Genomic DNA, 7059 nt, shown 5'->3' on the forward strand with positions numbered 1-7059 from the left:
TTTTGTGCAGCACTGACTGTTTCCATGTTAGAGAAGTATTTCAGCATTAGTTTGAACCATAAAAAAGTGTTATATTTCTGCAGGTACAAAAGCAGACAGTTGGCTTTACCTCCTGCATCACCTTATGGTGTTAACGTTGCTGATGTTAGGACATGTTGCCGTAAGTGTATTGTGTCATATCCGGTTGCTGGCATTTCTGTGTTACTCGTAGTATGTTTTGTTGCTCTGCTTCTACCCAGTTAAATTAGCTATTTTTCATTATACAGCGGCTAGTTCACCACTGTACATTTAGACCTAAACTAGTTCTGCTCAGTCACTCTCTTTTAGCGACATTCTCACTACTTCAGAGTTATTTAAGGCTATTCAGATCTGCTAGTTACTTTAGCTTAGCATGTAGTGATGGCTTCTTTCTCTCCTTCTCCCTCTCCTGCTCTCTCTTGCCCGGTGTGTATTAAGTTAAGTTATTCCTCTGCCTCCTTTAGTTTTAATGGTACATGTTATACATTTAGTTTATTTGCAGTGATGGAGGCGAGGCTCAGTGAATTGGAAGCTCTGCTCTGCATCATAAAAACCAAATCATTAGCTGCTGTAGTTAGTCAGCCCCCAGTAGCCGGTTGCGAACCGACCCAGCATAGCTCCTACCCTCTTCCCGCCAGCTCCATCGACTATTTCATGTTTCAAACAGATAGTCCCCCCTAAGCAACACACCCGCTGAGATACCAACTGTGTTTATTGGCAGCTCTATCTTGACAAACTTGAAGTGAGCAACAGAGCGGGCGACATTGAATCCTTTTTGAAACTGCTGGCTAAAGAATGCATCTACAGTAAGACTGTTATTCATGTCGGCGGTAGAGGTCACAAAAATTAATGTTAAGTCAGTGCATACATATGCAAAGGCAATGTTGAACTCCGTAGTTTTCTATGGGCCCCTGCAAATCTGACCAGCGATGATATATATAACCGCATGTCATCATTCAACTGCTGGCTATCGAGGTAGTGTCCAGCAAAATGTGAGCTTTGTAAATAGTTGGCGGACCTTCTGGGGAAGATCTGGTCTAGTTAGGAGAGACATCATACATCCCACGTTTGATGGAGCAGCTTTCATATCTAAGAATCTGAGTTTATTAGTAGACCAAAACCATGACAGCCCATAGTTGAGACCAGTAGGCAGAGTTGCAGTCTTACATGTTTCTCTGCGCTTCCATTTCAACAGTCACCCACCCAAAACCCCATAGAGACTGTGTCTGCCCCCCAGCCACCCAAAGTAATTAACTCAAAAATAAACAGAAGAGGAGTCGTACATAAAAACCAACTAAAGAATAAGACCACCAATGCAAAAGTACAACAAAATAGGAGAACTAAATGTGGACTCAGCCGAGGCACCAGCCGAGGAGTTGGAGTTGCAGCCATTCTCAACTCTGTACCACAGTCCTTTAAAGTAGCTGTAATTAAACCTCTTCTTAAAAAGCCTACTCTTGATTGAGGTGTTTTAGCCAACTATAGACCCATATCTAACCTTCCCTTTCCCTCTAAGATCCTTGAGAAAGCTGTCAACAACCATTTTTTGACTTTCTACATAATAATAGTTTATGTGAGGATTTTCAGTCAGGATTTAGAGTGCATCATAGCACAGAGACAGCACTGGTGAAAGTCATAGATGATCTTCCAATTGCACTGGACAAATGACTTGTCTCTGTATTTGTCTTGTTAGATGTTAGTGCTGCATTTGACACTATTGGCCATCATATCCTATTACAGAAACTGGAACATTTAATTGGCATTAAAGTAACCGCTCTAAACTGGTTTAAGTCCTATTTATCAGATCGATTTCAGTTTGTGCATGATGATGATGATAATGATAAATCAGCCATATACTCAAAAGTTAGTCATGGAGTTCCACAAGGTTCTGTGTTTGGACCAGTTCTGTTCAACTTATATATGCTTCCTTTAGGTAATATTATTAGGAAACACTCCACTTCCACTGTTATGCAGATTACACCCAGTTGTATTTGTGAATGAAGCCTGATGAAACCATTCATTTAGCTAAACTTCAAGCATGCCTTCAGGACATAAAGACCTGGATGACCTTTCTGCTGTTAAACTCAGACAAAACTGAAGTTATTGTGCTTGGCCCCCAACACCTCAGAAACACATTATCAAATGATATAGTTAGTTTAGATGGCATTGCCCTGGCCTCCAGTACCACCGTTAGGTATCATGAAGTTCTCTTTGATCAGTCCTATAACTCCAGCATAAAACAAACCTCAAGGGCTGCCTTTTTTCTACGTAACATTGCAAAAATCAGGCACATCCTGTCTCAAAAAGATGCAGCAAAACTAGTTCAAGCTTTTGTTACTTCTAGCCTGGATTATTGTAATTCCTTATTATCAGGCTTTCCTAACAGGTCTCTAAATACTCTCCAGCTGGTCCAGAATGCTGCAAAGCAAGTACTGCCAGGAACTAGGAAAAGACATCATGTTTCTCCTGTGTTAGCATCACTGCATTGTAAAATGCACTCCCTGTAAAATCCAGAATGGAATTTAAAATGCTTCTCCTCGCCTACAAAGCCCTTTATGGTCAGGAACCATCATATCTTAAAGAGCACATAGTATCCTATTACCTATCCTATTAGCTCCTCTCTCCTCCTCTCCCTGTCCATCCATACGTATTGATATCCCATTAATGCTTCTTACTAACTCTGCTTCTTCTCTCTCCCGTAGTTTTGTGCTTTCTCGTCTCTCTCCCCTCTCCTCCTGTCGCCTTCTGTAAACATATCTGCCTCTGGAGCTGCAGAGTCTGGATCTGTGACTGCAAACCAAATACTGCCCCCATGATCCTGCTCAACATGCACTGATTCAATTGTAGTAATATAATTATATAATTATATTAATTATAATAATTAATATATTATTGTTATAATTATTATCAGTAGTAGTACATTTAGACTGATTATTATCATTATTAGTCCATTATTAGTCCTTTTTTTAGCCCTATTATCATAGTTTTTGTTATTAGTCTTATTATTATACATCTTTATTTGCAACCTGCATTGTGCTATGTTGTCATTCTCTATCCAGACCAAGTGCCATGAAGTTGCGACATGCGGGAATGTTTTGAGCAACATCATGCACAACCAAATTCACAACACGTGCAGTGGATGTAATGTAAAAACAGTGTCTCCAGATTTTCAGTCAAAAAACGGAAGCATGTTGGCTGTCTCGTCCATAATCAGCAGACTTTATTTTTTCAATTAGCATTCTGAGTAGATCATGGGCCATAATTTCAGTCATGTTGTTTAGGATATCATGAGATAGCCATATGCTCTCCTTATGAGCCAGCCATGACTGTAATTCTGGGATCTCTTTAGCACTTGAATTTAGCAATTGGGTCAAATTGGACTGCTTGTTTGTTTTTCCTTGAATGGCACAAAAGATATTGGATAGAGGACAGAATAGCAAAAAAAGCTAATCTGGCATCGGTCATCTGCTTTCGTTTACCAACAGAAATAGAAGCAGCAACATTAACACCTGCATTAGCAGCGGCAACAATGCTAATAGTAGTTCGATGCAGATTTGACTTTTTATGGAATTCCACTGCTTTTGCCCATCAAGTTTCTTGATTGTGTGTTGTTGATCGATGCAGGGTTTTTGTGCCTTCATAGGCTATCCACAGGAATTGTATTTTCCAGCTAGTTTGATAAGTCCTCTCCTTCTTTTGTCTTGACTGCTGTGGTTGTTGTTATCTTGATAACTGTTGTTACCAGTTGACTGGGCACTGCTCGAGGCAGTTGTGGAACTCAAAGTCAAACTGGTGGAAACTGTAATAATGCTTGATATTTTTGGTTTTTTAATCACAAATTTGTCCATTTCGTTAAGGCAAAGTCTCTCGTCAAGGCTAACAAGTTTTCAGCCAGCCTTGCTCTAAACTGGCGTTTAATCTGACATTGGTCAGGTGGAGTTTGGTAAATGCTACATTGGATCAATCAGAGGGAAACTCTATGATTGGTGGGTAGGATTAGGGCCAGGGGCCTGACAGTGAAACAACGGGTCACAGCAGTGCAGTCCCTCTGGCTGATTCAATGTACCCCCAACCATGGAGTTTGCTACCAAATCAATGTAAATTTGGCCCTGACTGTACACTGATGCACGTTGGTGCTTAGCATTCTCCGTGGTTGTTTGAGCCTGGAGGCACGTAAAATGATGACAACTTGATTTATTTGATAATAAATTCATAATTACTATTCAAAAAACTTTCCTTGATTGGCTTTATATACAATGACTTTGATCATTACGGTATAAATACAAATTAAATTACTCAATGTAAATTGTTAGTCAGTCAAATACCTATAAGCACACACTTGGAACATGAATAATTTACCATTGATATGGCTGGCAAGATATTTGTCATCTCAAAGTTTTCAGAGACATTTCTTTAATGCAACATCATTCAGTGTATATGATTTCATCATCATCCTTTTGTTAGTTTCCAGAAAGTTGTGACTCTGCATAAGTGCATTATTTAATACATGTGTGACTTCTACTATAAAAAAGGATAGCGCCAAAACCAATACACAGTTACCAATTTTTATTTCCCGTTTCCAATGACTATCATGTGACAATTCACTTCAAATGTACCTTCTTCCACTTCACCTCCAGTTTATTTTGAATGCATACACTCTTTTAATTCATGCAAGTATACCTGAACAGCACTGAAAACCCATCCAGACTCGGGGAAAAAATGCTCCCAACAAGTTTCAAAATAATTTAGGGATGGAATAGGGATTTGACAGTCTTTTTGTCCATTCAATACCCACAATAGTAATATGTTTCGGGTGAAAAAAGACAGGAATGCTGTAGCTGGCTGGAATGGTGAATTTCACATGATTTACAGTTTTCTTGCAATGGACTTTATAATGAGGCCAAGAATAAGATCGAGAACATTTGAAGACAGGTGGCTGTCAATCTAATTTGTAAACATTGGTGAGGGAGGAATGTGAGGCAAAAATGGGAGTTCCAGTGGAATAGAATGAGGTGGACTGTAGGAGGACGATGGTGATAGCTGTGTTGCCCTGTACAAGTAATAACGGTCCTGTGAAGCAGTGCCGACAGGAGAAATTGGCATGTTGGGAGGAGGCTGACAGTATGGTAATGCTAGTAGAGGTTGCGTGTCCTTGCAGGAAAGCTGGTACAGTTGTGGCGATGCCAAGCCCTGAGATGATTAAACCTTGCCTACCTTGCTTACTTGGGATGAGGGTGAAGACCTTAGAGCCTCCATCTCCATACCGGATGTTGGTGAAGTAGGCAACTCTGAAAGAACCTGCAAGGTTTGTCTTCTCCACCTTTCCTTCTGCTTGAAGGAGGCCCAGCAAGAACATGACCCTAATGATAATGCAGGCAATGAGAGACTCTGTTGATGGCTAAAAACAATTGGTCTAATTGAAGTACATGCATTATATATAATTAAAGTCTGAGGATGGGAAGGGGCTTCAGATAGGATTTACTTCATGTTGTTTTCTTCCCCAGTCTTTCATGTTTACATGGTTAAACGAATCAATACAGGGTAGATAATTTTGGACACCTTCCATTGCTAGTTATTTTCAAACAAAATATAAATATTGTCCAAGCTTTCTCTTTCCAAGCTCCACTATTCGTGGACAGGAATGCTTTGTTTGTTGTTTGTACCTCTGTACAGTTGTTCAATTCTCATATCCCCCATGGAGCCTCGGTTTCGTTCAAGCAGGACCATTTCTAAAAAGGGCTACAATTCCTATACTCTAGTGATCAGCAGCTCAGCTGCTGTGTGTTGGGGATAAACCACGAATGCTTTCTGTGCAGTCATTGAAACCAAGTTTCCCACTGACAACAGCAAATTTACAGGTGTGTAATTGCGATCGCAAGATGATCTGTAGTTGAACATGTACTTGGCATACATACCTCTAGGGCCTTTAAGGTCTGGGAGCTGATATGCGTCACCAGGCTGAAACAAGTGAACGAGGCGTAGAGGGGTTGTTATGTGGTAGTGCAAGCAAGCAGACCTGGAAAACATAGAGGCAAAGGTCTTTGAAGCCATAATGACCATCTTAGTAGAGGTGGACCTGAGTACAAAGTCTGGCTGTGGGGAGATTGTGGTGATCTCTTGTGGGAACCTCAACTGGCAGTCAAGGTCAGGTCTCATGTTCCGATTAACTTTGAGTGACAGGAGGGACCACTCCCTCGTGCTGCTGCTCTGAGCCTTGTCCATTTGCCTGACAAATCAGATCAGCTGCTGTCATTTTACTGGGGTGGCCTGGACAGTCCTTAGTGTAGCCGGCCACCCCATTCACTAGCCTCATCCCACTAAAGCTTTCTGGGTTTTAGTAATATTATTTCACTGGAGGTATACTTTTAATAAAAACATTGCTTTGTAGAAGAGTTTAATTGTTAAGCCTTGTAATAAAATAATTAGACATTTTTCATATTTTACTTTGTTTTAAGTGACTTGATGTTTTTAGCTCAAAGTTGAGTCCATTGTAAATAAAGATTTTAAGGGCATCACAGGTATCCTGCTGATTTCTTGCTGGCAGTGACTTAGTGAAATAAACCATTTTGTACCAAGGTTGTTCAATAAGTAGTCATCAAAGCGGAAGCAAACACGCCAGTAAAACCAAAAATCAATCATACAGTATTTACTGTATTGAAAATCATGAAGTAATGCATTTTTACTTTAAAACCTCTATTTACACCTAAATCTGTATATAATAGATGATGGAATGTTCTTATAAGCATAATATGAATTGAAGTCATAAGGATTTAGCAGCCAAGAGCTACAGTACACATATATTCTGAGCTGAACTAGGTTACCCTGTACTACATCCCTGTTTTCACAGTGAACATTTGTTGAGGGTGTACTCGTACCTTTGTTTGTGCTGTAATCGCAAAATGTGTCTAAGCAATGAGAGCTACTGCCAGTCACTTATTTGAAGGCACACATTTGAAGACAACCACAAAAACAGACAAGTGTAGGCAATTTAGACAAAAAATGCTTCACACAGCCATATGTTCTATCTAAGACAGGTGTAAA

The 7059-nt window shown here is 40.0% G+C and overlaps 1 pseudogene; it reads left to right on the top strand.

The window, feature by feature from the left end:
• Nucleotides 1-399: 399 nt before the first annotated feature.
• Nucleotides 400-1154, top strand: LOC120802931 (annotated as a pseudogene).
• The last annotated feature ends 5905 nt before the right edge of the window (nucleotides 1155-7059 follow it).

Source organism: Xiphias gladius, chromosome 17, assembly GCF_016859285.1.
Source record: "Xiphias gladius isolate SHS-SW01 ecotype Sanya breed wild chromosome 17, ASM1685928v1, whole genome shotgun sequence".
In the NCBI taxonomy this organism is placed as follows: domain Eukaryota; kingdom Metazoa; phylum Chordata; class Actinopteri; order Istiophoriformes; family Xiphiidae; genus Xiphias; species Xiphias gladius.